The sequence below is a fragment of the Myodes glareolus genome, chromosome 2 (genome assembly GCF_982192425.1).
Source record: "Myodes glareolus chromosome 2, mMyoGla1.1, whole genome shotgun sequence".
NCBI lineage: Eukaryota > Metazoa > Chordata > Mammalia > Rodentia > Cricetidae > Myodes > Myodes glareolus.
The window spans coordinates 76,474,683-76,488,564 of NC_142027.1; the positions used below are offsets into that span (position 1 = coordinate 76,474,683).

At 47.5% G+C, this 13,882-nt stretch overlaps 1 protein-coding gene across 6 annotated transcripts in view; it reads right to left on the reverse strand.

Annotated features, from left to right (window-relative positions):
• Positions 1-13,882, reverse strand: part of Lpp (LIM domain containing preferred translocation partner in lipoma) — a 597,751-nt gene that overhangs the window by 546,540 nt on the left and 37,329 nt on the right. Inside the window, exon 1 of one of the 6 annotated variants that reach the window (XM_048453894.3) lies at positions 3,703-3,819. The exons of the other annotated variants lie outside the window; for them this stretch is intronic. The gene's annotated coding sequence lies outside the window, so the exon portion shown is untranslated. Of the gene's footprint in view, positions 1-3,702; positions 3,820-13,882 lie in introns of those variants that run through there. 6 annotated transcript variants of the gene reach the window in all.

Genomic DNA, 13,882 nt, shown 5'->3' on the forward strand with positions numbered 1-13,882 from the left:
CAACTAATTCAAGGTGGGAATGGGGAGGAAGGAAAGGGCAGGGTGGGGGGAGAGCAGACAACATAATTGTGTTGAAGGGTCCTAACACAACCAGGCACTGTGTACAATGATTATAGACAACACTAAGTTAGAATGAAAACAAATCAACACCTTACACATAATAATACACATAAAAAATACATGGCATTTTCAGCAGCCCATGTGACAGAGACACTGAAAAAAGTCTCCACAGACCTCTGGGCTGGGGAGCTTCCTGAGCACTTGGTTTAGCGTGAATTCTCGTCATGAGGCAGACATCAGGATTGCTGATGCACAGTCAAACTGGACCACTGGCAGAGCATGATTGCTAGGGGAGGAGAAGGCAAATCAGATAGTAAAATGTGTAAATCAATTCTAGCCCCGAATTCTGTGTCATGTTTGATGACTAAATCGGAGCCGTAAAGATAATCAAGAATGAATCTGGTCTAAGGGACTCAAGGCCAAATCAAAGGGGAAAGAATGAGAGGCAGACGTGAGAATCAGTGGGTGCTGGTGGGGACTATCCTCCAGTTGTTCACGAACGTACACAGCTGTGCCCATCAGTTCAGCTCCGGTGGCTCACATTTCCTTATCCAAAATCTGAACAGCTAGCCCCAAATTACCCAGCTATGTGCTCGAGAAGCGGCTTCTAGTTCTTCAGTCCAAACAGTCCCTCCACGCTTATTTTGAAAACTCGCTACTATTTTAATAAGCATGTGGTGGTGTGGGAGAATTTTCTGTATTCTGTCAATCATGTATTTAAATAAAACGCTGATTGGCCAGGCAGGAAGTATAGGCGGGTCAACCAGACAGGAAGTAGAGGCGGGGCAATGAGAATAGGAGAAGGCTAGGGAAGAGGAAGCTCCCTCCGCCATTCCTGCCCCAGACCACCAAAGAAGCAACATGTGAGCTGCCACGCTGAGAAAGGTACTGAGCCGTGTGGCTAACATAGATAATGATAATGGATTAATATAAGTTACAAGGACTAATAAGAAGCCTGACCTAACGGGTCAATCAGCTTTATAACTTATAGAGATCTCTGTGTGATTCATTCTCTGGGACTTGCCGGTTGTGGGGTACCGGGCGGGACAGAAACCCCAAGAAGCCGCCCCTCAAGTGACAATGTGGACACAAACATAAGTGACCCTGGACACAGGGAAGACAACTGGATCAGAGCACCAGCAACCACACACCAGAACCAGAACTCAGTACTCAGATTCCAAGCTGCAGCCCTCCCAGCCCACCCCAGGAAGGATGGAGGGGAATGGAGTGTTTCTGGTTCTGTTTGGAGCACAGCTTCCGCTCATGCACAGATGGGAGCATTTCAGAGAGAAATAAGACGTTTCTGCTGTAAACACTTCTGAGGGAAGGGCTGAAAGTTTCCAAAACCAAGTTCCAAGCAGGGAGGCATGAGGATAAATATGAAAATCAGAACAAAAGACTCACATTTATGCTCTACTTTGCAAACATTTACAAGGTAGTCCCCTAAGCAGTCAAGAGATGTTTCACGCCCTTTGTATTCTTTCTTCCTCCCAGCCATGGGGCGCCTCTGACCCAATATGCCTGACTGTTCATGAATCCCCCTGAGCATCCCCACTGTCTCCCATGAGACCAAGATCATATTTCTTACAGCTGTTAATTCCATCTTTGCACAAGAAAGTTCTTCCATATATGGAACCAAACTCTGACGCCCTGGTCTTCAACCTCCGGCAACCATTCTGCTTCTGAGGACCATATGTCAAAGCTTAGCTCACTGGTGTGGAATGTTTGTAGGTAACTGCGTATATAGAAACAAAGCTATCCAAGCCCTCAGTCCACAGTCAGCCCTACGGTTATCCTGATCCCATCATCATGCAACTGTTACCAAGATGAAATCCATTCTTTGGAGTGTTTTCCAATGTGTCAATGCTAAGCAACATACTCTACAAGTACACTTCTATCCTGTGACTCAAAAGTGCCCTACAAAATCCAGTCTCTCCTCTCCTTCACCCACCCACCCACCCACCTCTCTCTCTCTCTCTCTCTCTCTCTCTCTCTCTGTGTGTGTGTGTGTGTGTGTGTGTGTGTGTGTGTGTGTGTGTGTGTAAGAGAGATACAATCAAGCTAGGCCAGTGCTCTGCCACTGAGCTCGATCACCAGTCTTCTTTCCCCTCTTTCCTTCTTATTTGGAAACAGAGGGTCACTAAGTGGCTCAAGATAATCCTGTAACTCACTTCTATACCCCAGGTAGACCTGAAGATTGAAATCCACCTGCTGTGGCGTCCATAGCACCCTGGATTACAGGGTTGCGCTACCATGCATAGCAAATGAACGTTGGTTCGCTGGGAAACCAAAGCCAGCAAACCTTGAAGACTAGCTCTCCATCCGCCTCTACTCCAGCCGCACTGCTACAAGTCCATCCTTCACGGATGAAGTCTGTAATGCAGATCCCACGCTTCAGTATTAGAATCCAGTCCTGCCTGACCCCAAAATGCACCCTCTAAGGCTCTTCCAAAGACCATTAAGGATGAATTCTGTAGCAAAGGAGGGTCGGCACAATTCTTGGAACAATACAGGTCAGCAAGTTCAATTTGCTCATCACAGGGTTGGAGGACCTCACAGATGTTCAGTGGGGTGGGGGACTACAGGACTTCACGTTATTCGTGTGGTCCACCATACATAAATGCCTCCCAGGTGGTCTCATTGACGCTCTACTCAAAACTGTCTTGAGAGCAACATAATACCCACTGTGCCAACAAAAGGCAGCCAGAGGCTCTGAGCTGGCACGTCTACTTCCGAGGTCACTGCAACAGAAGAGTAGGCAAAGGAAGCCAGCAGCCCTGAGACTCTAGGTCTGACTGTCCCGGACTCACCGTATGACCTCCGGCTTTCTATTTAACTTTTCTAAGCCTCGGTTTCTACACCTGAAAATCGGAGATTAAAGCAGTGGCTCTGCCTCCCTCTTGGAGCAGTTATAAGGATCAAACGAGCTAATGAGAGAGAAGCCCTCTGGAGGAGAGGTAGGCATTCTCCAAGCGTGAGGGATTACTGGGTGATTACTTGTAAATGACTCTGCATTCCATTACAAACACAAAAAGCAGTGAGGTCATTGACAAGACAAAGAAACGCTAGGCCCTGGGAATCAAGGGAGAACCATCCATGCTCTACAGGTTCCGTCTATAAGCTGCTCACACTTGGGGCTCAGCAGCAGCTGTCAGACTCAAATTCCAAGTCACATACATCTACAGGGCAGCTCAAGACAAAACACCTCCCTTTTTCAGCTAAAAGCAAAGGCTGGGCAAGAAGGAGGTAATCGAGATGGACGTCTGGAAGACCCCTGAGAGTCTTGGCTCCGGAAAGGTGGCCTTTGATGTTTTCCTTGGAGTAGCTGTTAGAGACACTGGCTCCAGTCTCTCTGCAGTAAGCCCGTGGGGAAATAGACGTACAGTAAGGAGCTGTTTACCAAGGAGCCCTGAGGAAGCGTCCAAGCATGAATTAATCAAGGGCATAAGACATTTCAAGTTGCAGATACCAAAAGGATAAGGATCTCCAACCAGTTAACCCTTCCGGCTCACAGAGGCTCCACCTGGAGTCAGGCACACGTGCACGTGCACAAGTGTGTGTGCACGCGCACACACATACACACCCCGAGGCGGCATACAGCCAGCAGCAGAGTGAGCCCTTACATCTGGTCCCTTTACATACCAGCCTTCTGACTGGGGACCACTGTGAAGAGGGGTCCCAAGCAGCTCAGAGAGCAAAGCCTGCTGTCTGCCTTCTCAAGCCTCTTCCAACAGGCTAGTTGTCAGGATTCTCTTCAGGTCCTGCAAAGAATCCAGCACTCGCTGTCATTTACGGAGGGGCCATAGAGTCCCCAGAAATGCACCCCCAGACTGGTGAGAAAACAGTTCAATACTGTCTCCCCTGCTAGAAGGAAACTCCTGGGCAGGGCAGGGCTATCATTCCTAGATTCCCTCCCAGGGGCTGCGTCAGATATAGGGCTAGGTATTAAAAGTGGCTGCAGCAGAAAGCAACCACGAAGGTGCAAAGGACATAGTAGATAAAAAGAAAGCTTCCGCCGTAGGCACTGAGAAGATATGGTGGGGACAGCAGCCTGCTGGAGTCAGTCTACAGGGCACACAGGTCACTGGTGAGGGGTGTCCAGGGAGGTGGACAGAAACAGAGGCCACACAGAGCCCTGAATAAAATCAGCTGTTCTGAGATCAAAGAGCAGGGGTTTGCTTTGTTTGTTTCTGTTACAGAAGTCAAGCCCTGATCACACCACTGATAAGATTTTAAAAAAGAAGCATTGGCTCCCCTCTGAGAAACACTACCAGCAGTAACTAGAGTGTGATAAAGGTTTACTTTATGTTAGCAACTGTACTACAGTTCCCATGAACAGAGATTTGTGCGGGGTGCATTATTTAACGGCAGTAATAACCATATGAGCTAGGCACTCTCTTCTCATATTGCAGAGGAAATGAATGCTAAAGGCAACCTATTGAAATTCCAGAGATGATAAAAAGCAAGAGGCCAATATTAACGTGTTCACAGTACAAACTTGACTTCTCGCTATCCCCTAAGTTCCCTATGTCCCTTTTCTCCCCCATTCTCCCTTGTAGCCCACCTCCTACTCACGTCACTTTCCTGAGATAAAATATGCTCCCTGTAACACACGCATAGTAATCCCATGTAGCATAGCTGCCTCCAAAAGTAGGTGACAATAACTGTGCCATTGCCAGTGAGCACTCAATGGCTGTGTGTTCTTCAATGGGCACTGTCTTCGAAGGCTGGGTCAGGAAGGTAATATAATATAGGCCATAACCGTTCTCTTTTTTCCTCGACAGAAATTAAACCAGTCAAAGCAAGGCTGCCCAGGTCAAACGGGAGACCTAGCGGGGGTGACAGGCACAGTTCAAGGACACTGTGCATGTGCACAGGGCAGCCTAGCCAGAGGGTTCTGCAGCTGTGCAGAGCTGAATGACCCTGAACCTCCAGCTGCTGTTCCCAAGACCTCAGAGGGAGCTCAGCAGATCAAATACTTCCTTGAAAAAGGCAAACAGCCACATCCCACCAAGACTGGAATGTGAGTTCAAAGAGAGGGTTTCAGCTAGGTGTCAGGGAGTCCAGGCCCCGCAGAGCTGGGTGTCTCTGCCCTGCAACCCTCACAGCTAGTAGCTACGCTAAGCCACTTGGCCTTGTAGCCTTCATAAAGAGTTGTTAGGCTACCATGGTGATTTCCAACCTCTCATCTCTCAGCACAATTCTTTCTTTAAGTGAATACTATGGGGTGTGCGGTTTTTCAGGCCAGGGAAATCAGAGCTGCAAGCAGGCTTCAAGCCTTCCTCCCCCTCCACTTCTCACTTCGTTGGCAGCCCAGCTCTCAGACCGCACTGGAACCTCCACCAGGGCTTGAAACCCATCAGCCTTCTGAACTCTTTAAGGACCCTCCAGCTCTGATGTCAGTAACGTCAGGGATCTAAGAAGTGCCTCCTTCACTGTTCTGTAGTTTTACCTGTATGAGAAGCACACACAGTATGCATGCGGCATAGCACAGGACAAAGAATTCCCAAATAAAGAACGTGGGGTAAGAATCCTACGCTCACGGCTGTGGTGACACACAACTTGAGTCACTTGGAGGCAGAGATAGGTGGATCTGAGTTCGAAGCCAGCCTGGCCTATAGTGCGAGTCCACGAAAGCCAGGGCTACACAGAAAAACCCTGTCTCAAAAGTATCCCCTCAAAAAAAAAAAAAAAAAAAAAAAAAAAATCCTGTTTTCCCAGAAGTTAGGAGCTGCCTGAGATTTTTTTTTTTTTTTGTCTAGGGATGGGACCCTGTGAAATAACACTCTGTTGATATTGACAGCCTTGAAGCCAACATCACCAACAAAAATGGATCCAGCAGGTTGTGCTTTTGTGTGGCTGTATACATATTATGTGTGTGTCCATATATAACAACAGTAATCAAAGCAAAAGTGACTATCGACTTGGGGGGGGGGACATGAAGGGTTAGAGATAAGGTGTCACAGCAGAACTGAAGGGAGTCAAGTGGGGAAATGAGGTAATGCTATTTTAATTAAAAAAAACACATTTAAGAGAATTCTATCATTTCTCTAAATCTCAGTTTTCTCACCTATAAAAGAGAAAACAGTCACCTCAAAAAGCCTTCAAGACAATGAATTCACCTAACAAGTTAGCAGAATACCACAATACAGGCTGCAATGATTATCAATTAATTGTATCCTGGTCCATATATGAAAACGAAGATAATTGCATGCCTTTGTACACTTGTGGACATGCTCAACCCAAACACCCTGGCCGAAGTAAAGAATGAGCAAGAAAGAAGAATGTAAAAGCTGGAGGGTGTGGCCATTGGGAGGTTTCCAATGCTTGAGTGGGTGGCCCCATACCCGTGTAAATATGTCACTAATTGGACTTAGTGGGTTATCAGAGGGAGGAGGCATGGGGAGAGGTTGGGGGGAATATGGGGGAAGTGAATGTGGACCTTTCATTGTATACATGTATAAAATTCTCAGAGTTTTCTTTTGTAATTTAGTTTAAGAAACACAGTTTGAGTCCCAAATTCTCGGGTCTTTGTGTTCTGACAACAACCAAGATGGTCAAGGATACAGAAAGAAAATGTTTGGGAAAAGCCACTGTTCCAGACCAGGAGAAGAAGGGAAAGAATTAATCTCTGTCTATTGACACTAGCATCCAGTGGTTAAGTGACCTGAGAAGCTGCCCTCTGACCTGCAGGTGCCTGGTGTGTACAGATGGGGTGAAGACAATCCCAATACACACAGAACAAAGGAGTCGCAGGCACCTGATCTCCTCCTGGTGCTGTACACGTGACCCCTTTGGGATGTGCTGTGACTGAAGTGTAGGGACAGGAGTATTTTCACTGACCTACACGTTCGCTAAAGCTGGGCCCACCAATGACCAGCGCACAGACATCCAAACCATGATCGGAATGTTTCTGTAGTTCTTCGCAGTGACAAAGCTTTTTGCGTGCCTCCCTTGTTTAAAGGCTTCTTGGCAGATCCAACCACACTGTCCATCTTACATACTCCTCTAATAAGTACTTGAGCCAGAAGTCACGTGCCCCACTTAGGACCTGCAGCATTGTGCACTGAACTAACTCCCACAATTAAAGGGGCTGTGGAAGCCCAAGGCCAGCTCACTCAGGACTCTAGACAAGTCATTTTCATTCTTTTAATCACAGTTTCTTTATCCATAAAAGGAGATTCACCAAGCCACCCTACGCATCCACGTGCCCCTTCTATGTTACCCTGAAAGCTGTCAGGGATGAAACCAGGTCTTGCCTCACACACATAGACATATTTGGTCAGTTCCATTCCTGAGATTTCCCTGCCCAACCATCAAAGCCATAGACAACCTATCCAAAGTGTCACAAACCCACCAGGAGCTCCAGAACCGCATAGGGAAGAGCCTGCAGCTGCCACCATCCCGCAGAGCAGCAAGTCGCTCCCCAACAACTGTGGTCATCGTCACAGTGCACGCACTCTCGTCAGCAAAATGCTGGTCTGAGTGGCAATAGCAACCAACTCAGGATGCAAGAGCATTAATATGAAGGACACAGTATGCACCTGGCATACCTCAGGGCCGAGAATCCAGGCCCCTGATGGTTTCCAAGGGGGAAGAGAAAACAACACACTTTTCCCAGAGGACTCTTGGGAGATCTGCTTCTCTGGTTAGCGTAGGCACCTATTGATACCACCTGACCACCACATTCCTGTTTAGCTATGAAGGCGATATTGACGTGAGGGCCAGCACGTCCCCTATTTATTCTACAAAGAGCTAATGCTGACTGTCAGGATCTCTCCAGACTACAAGACCCTAGACCTGGCAAAAGCCAAGGGTCACCTAAGCCAAGTACTAGAAACCATTTGTCTGGGGCACTCAATCACGAGGAAAAACAAAACAAAACAAAACAAAACCATTGCTGATGTTTTCATATAGCACATGGTACATGAAGGGAAGGTCTGTACTCGCGAATACCCTGCTCCAATATCTTACATGGCGTTGTAGTTCCTAAAGACCGCAAAGTCCCAGGGTTTTATGTAATAGCTCCAGTGTCTCCAGAACCCAGCCTCAATCTTCTGTTCCAGGGGTCAATACATCCACTGCCATCAAGACGCATTCTTTAGGGTGAAGTCTCAGCCCACAAAGTCCCTCCTATTGCTGTAGCCTCCAACCAAAGAAGCAAGCTCTACATATCCCTCAGGGAATACTAGGAATTCTCAGCAGGGTGGGACTGCCTTAGGAGCAAGGAAGTTATTTATCTACTCTTTGTCCTGTACGAAAGAACATCTAGCACTCTTGGACATGCCCTCTAAATACCATTGGTGACCCGGCCTCTGGGGACTAAGACAACAGAACAATTCCGTGCCTTTTCTAATCCCCTTAAAAAGATGGTGCTGCCTCCAGTTCTAAATCGCTGGTCTGCAAAGGCCCTCACTCCCAGCCTTTCAGTGTGATCCTCTTTCCTGGATTTGCCAACCTCTGTAGAACATCCATCACAATCTTCCTTATACTATTCTTACTTTGAAATTTGATTTATTCTCCTTCCCAGTATGGGCTCCCAAAGGAAGAACCCAGGCTAGAAGTCTCTCTGCAGTGCCAAAGTAAGGCTCATGGTCAGGTCTGTAGTCAGTGTTTATTAAAAGCCTGAAAACAAATTATGCAAAAAAGAACAATTATGCTAGGTCACAGAACCTAGAAAGAGATTAACATGAACTAGAACATCACAAACAAACAGCTATGGTCAAAACTAAGAAAAATGCAAGAAACTGAATGTAGGTAAACAGCCTACTCTTTTGGGATATTAAGCATATTAATTTTATATAAATAAACTTAAGTAGTAGGTATTACACTTAATTATAAAACTACGATATTAAGATGAATTACAAACATTAAGTATTTCAGGATAATAACTGCTGGGACTTTTAAAGGAACGTGTTGGGGTCACAGAAATTCTCTCCATTGGCTAAGAGTCCATTTCCTTGCCCTGAGGTCCCTTGCACTACAAGCATTCCGGGGCAAACGTCACAAGCTAGGAGATGGGGCTCCATCGCTGAGATGCACCTGTGTGTGACAGGGAAGCCAAATCTCCCTGCTGCTCTCTCTGTTCCCAAAGGGTAAAATGTAATCAGAGTCAAACAGCCTCCGCACAGGCAGCCAACCAGTCATGGCCAGTCACCAACCAAGGGGGCAGTGGGACAGCCAAGTTTCAAACAGCTCCATAGTGGCTTTTCCGAAACCCACTTTCACTGCCCCTACGTCGTGGCAGTAATCAGCTTGGGAACTCAACAGCTCCAGATGCCACCTTCTGACTCCCACCGCTCGCATCTTTCCAACAATTTTGTTAGCACCTCTGTCTCTGAATTAATTCCTTTCTACTTAAAGTATACAGAATTCTTCCCCCAGTGGTTTTCTAATAGATACAGAAGGAAAAGAAAGAAAGAAAGAATTGGTTGCTTGACTGCACCGTCCATTTCTCTGTTTCTCATCTGTTTCTCATCTATATCCTGAGATATCTCCTCTGTACAGGCCAAAATTCCTCACTTTTGTTGCAATAAGCCAATAGAGCTAGAACTCTCAAAGTGACATAACAGGAATAGTAATCTACAATTACACAAACAAGCTTATGATCAGTGTGAATACCAAGTCACACAAAATAAAGCATGCCTGTGGCATGATTATTGGCCTACTTCTGAAAGCTCCTAGTTTGGACTGTTTTCTAGATTCGTTCCTCGCGGGCTTGCTGGCTGCGCTCCTGGGCCATCTAGCTCCACACAGCCCCACAGCACAGGACTTGAGAAACATCTGCTCCTTTCTCCTCTTGGTTAAAAGGAGACTCTCACTCTATGCCCTGGAGGACCACCCCAGAAATATGCCCAGAGTTTTGCCACTGCAGCAAGACTTGAAATCCCCTCCCCTGAAACCTGGTGACTCGGGGACTTCTACAGCCAATGGAACAGAGGGACACAGCTTCTGATCAGCACCTGCTGCCAATACAGGTTGTCAGTGTTCTGCTCTCTCCCTCCATCCCTCCCTCCTTTCCTCATCCCTGTCCCTGTCTTCCTCCCCTCCAACCCCCATCTTTCCTTTCAAGGCTTTTAAACTAAGCGCGTGCTGGGAAGAAATTCTTACATGGAGAAGCACACACAGACATCTTGACCTGTGACCCATCACCATGGCAAGCCTCTAGTGTCCAGCCTGACATCTCCCAGCCAAGGCCACAGGCCTCGTACCGGTACCGTAAAGGTTTGAGCATGGAGAAAAACGTCCCTGTTCTTCTTTGATCCACCCAAATTCTTGACCCAGAAAACCCATGCGCATAAATGACTCTCATATGCCCTAAGTTCAAAGATAATCTGTTATAAATCAAGAATGCACACAAGACAGCCTGCCACTTCTTTCAACTTTCTTTGTCCCCTGCTCTGACCGTTCAGATCTGCCTGGCTTCACTGATGATAGTGTCTGTGGACAGTGGCCCCTCCAGGTGGTCAGAAACGAGGTATGGGCTCTATCTGTCACTGCAACTCTGGGACACAGGGATTTAGTGGAGGGAATAAAGATGAATAGACACAGGCTAAGTAGATTTGGCCAATTGTGTATCTATTTAGTAAGTGTGTTGAGAAATACGGCTTCTCCAGTCCTCTGTTTTCTCATCTGTAAGATGGGTGAACATGGCTGGAAAGGCAAACTGCCCAAGGACTTGTGAAGGTGAACTGAGAGAAAGGACTGAGGGTACTTCTCCCCAGCACCTAAAATCTCAGGCACTAAAATAGCCCTCTTTGTAGCTGTAGGCTGCCCACAGCACGCCCTCCCTGCTAGTGCAATCACATTTCCAACACAGCACAATTGCCTTCCTGCACTCCTACTCAGCATGGAACCTAAGGCCACAGACACAGCACGCCGGTGAAAAACACTAAGTCCTGACTAGAAACGAAGCAAAAACTCCTATCGCTTCAAGACCACCAGCTCCAGGGGCTAGGAGTGTACACCCTGGAATCTCGGGCCTACGTTCAGTTCCCATCTCTGTCAGGACTGGTTGGTGGCCTGACCTCCCTGGGCAGAGGTTTCCTTATGTGTCAAACCGGGACAGAAACGACACCTTCCTCGCAGAACCAATACGGATGAAGCAGCTACAGCAGTGCGGCACACAGCGTCACTTCCTAGTGTCACCAAGTGTGTGAATGGAGGAACAATCTGAGGACACAGAGTTAAGTCCTGTCTTACGAAGAGACTGAGACTCATTCAACTGTCACACTTGTCCAAAGCCAGGCACCTACTGTAAAAGGTAGAGGGGCAGGACTCAGGTCCAGTCTCCCAGCAGTCTACCAAATCCAAAGCGCTTCCCATTCGGCTTCCCAACAAGCACATTTGATGGGAAATGTGTCTAACTGGAAGGGGAAGAACAGTCCAGACAGAGCAGGGCTGTACCTCTGGGCACAGCAAGATGAGACGGCCAATGTCAGAAGCCCTGTCTTTCAGCACAGTCAGCTCCTGTGGGTAAAATTAGCTCAGTGCTGCTCCAGTGCCAACCGGAGCCCCAAGGCAAAAACTCACCCGCGGCAAAGCATGACCTCACCTGACCCTCACTCGCGGAAAGGGTCCCTCGTGCACCTCATTAGGGGCCTGCGATGATTCACTTGGCTGTTTCCTGTCTCCCGGCTGCTGAGGTCACCTCTCTGCTATCCAAAAACGCGGCTCCACAGGAGAACTAGAGATAAACGCAAGCAGCCTTCCTGGCTTCCTCTCCCCCAGGGCAGCTCACAGCAAGATCTGAGGAGCCCGCCTGCTATGCCAGCTAAGTGCTGAGAAAGCCCTGCTGGGTGGTGTGAGCCAGTCCACAGGCGAAGAGCGGGCACTTGCCCAAAAAGACCACTAAGGTGACCGCCTTTAGTTTACTACAAAGAGGATAATGTTGGCCAGAAGACAGGCCTCTGCAATACCCTTGTGTCCTACATAACACCGTAGACTAGACGACCATGAGACTCCCTTCTGTATGTACGTTCTCACCCCAGTACCCCCAAGGCAGAGCTCAAGGGTCACCTCTCCTAGGACCCTTCCCCGCCACACTTCTACCTAGCTAGAATTCCCCCCAACTCACTGCACCTCTACTCTTTACTCTTGAGCATATACTTGTTCAACAAATACCTACCGAACACCTATCTTGTACCTAACTATATAGAAATGAAAAGAATGGCCCTTTCCCTTAAGGAAAGGCAGCCAAGTTCGACCAACAGCCTAAAATGGAGGAAGTTGAGATAAGCAGGGTCAAAGGCGGCAAGGGAGTGAAGTCCTGGAAGGCGCACCGGTGCTTGAGAAGAAACATGAGTGTTAGTAGCGGTTACAGAGAATCCAAGGGTACACCTGAACACACACCTGCCTCCTGCCACCTCTCCCCTCTAAGAGATGCAAACGATTGGGGATTTTACCCTGGGCAAAGTTGGAGAATCTGAAAAAGGGAGGTGAACATCAGCAGATTTCTGAGTCCACAGCTCCAGGCTAGAGGGACAGAGGACACAAATGGGAAGGGTGGGACCAGGAAAAGAAGGCCAGGCCAGCTGAGTGAGAAGGCTAAGCAAGAGAAAGCCTGGGCTTAGGAGGGGCACCGCAGGCCCAGAGGAAGGAGTGTGGAGAGGCTGGTACCCCAGCTGACATGGTACAATCTGAAGACAGGGAAGCAGAGCAAGTACCCAGAGCGCCCCCCCCCCACAACCCCGTTTTCAGGCTCCAGTGACTCAGCAGATAGGCGCTGAGATGCTTTACACAGTGACAATGACATGCGGAGTCTCAGGTCTTCTTAAACATTTCCAAGTGTCAATTACACACACGGGCCTACAGCTCGGGAGCTCCAAACCAGGAAACCTATAGCACCGTGGCACACCAAGACACAGAGATAGTCCAAGACCAAGTTCTGTAAGCCCGACATCTGTGGTGTGAGCAGGATGGAAGTCAGCAAGGAGATTTTGAAAAAAGGCCAGAGAGGTAAGGGATGCCAGGGATACCAAATGGCAGGACCACTGCAGGAGCCAGGAAGAACGGAGCTGAAAAGTACCGGAGCCGGCATCACACACTAGAGTGGAATACCTCTCGCAGGACTGAAAAGGGGCATGGCAAAAAGAAAAAGGGGTGTAGACACCCGTGTAAATGTAAGGAAAGAGGAGGGCGAGCCGGAGCCCAGAGACCGGCATCCCCAACAGACGGCATGTCTCCCTCCAGACCTCTAGACTAGCCTTCTCCTCAGGAAGCAGTGCGCACCACACGCGTCACTGAGTATTTCCTGGCAGTCGCATTTTTGAAAAGTAATAGACCGATTTCAAGAGCATACTTCATTTAATACAACATATAAAACAACATATCCATTTTAAAAAGGCACCAAAAAATCAACTTTATTAAAAAAATATTTTATATCATTTTTGTACTAAGCTTTTGAAACCTGATGAGGATTTTTCATTGACAGCTCACGTGAGGTATACACAGTTTGAATTCACTACTGTCGCAAGTCATTCTGATTTAACATGGATGAGTCAGGGCTTGGCAGGGTACCTGACATGCTGCACTTTTTACAATATGATGAGAGAGAGATAGGTAGGTAGATAGATAGGCAGATGATAGATAGATAGATAGATATGATAGATATGATAGATAGATAGATAGATAGATAGATAGATAGATAGATAGATAGATAGATAGATAGATAGACAGAATGGATAGATGAGCTACACTGTCATTTCATTAAGAAATTCCAGGTTTCTTCACAATCAACTATACTTCATTGTTAACACATACACGGTATCTGGTAGATGCCAGGCAGTTTCCTACACTTTAGAAATACTTGTTCATTCCACTG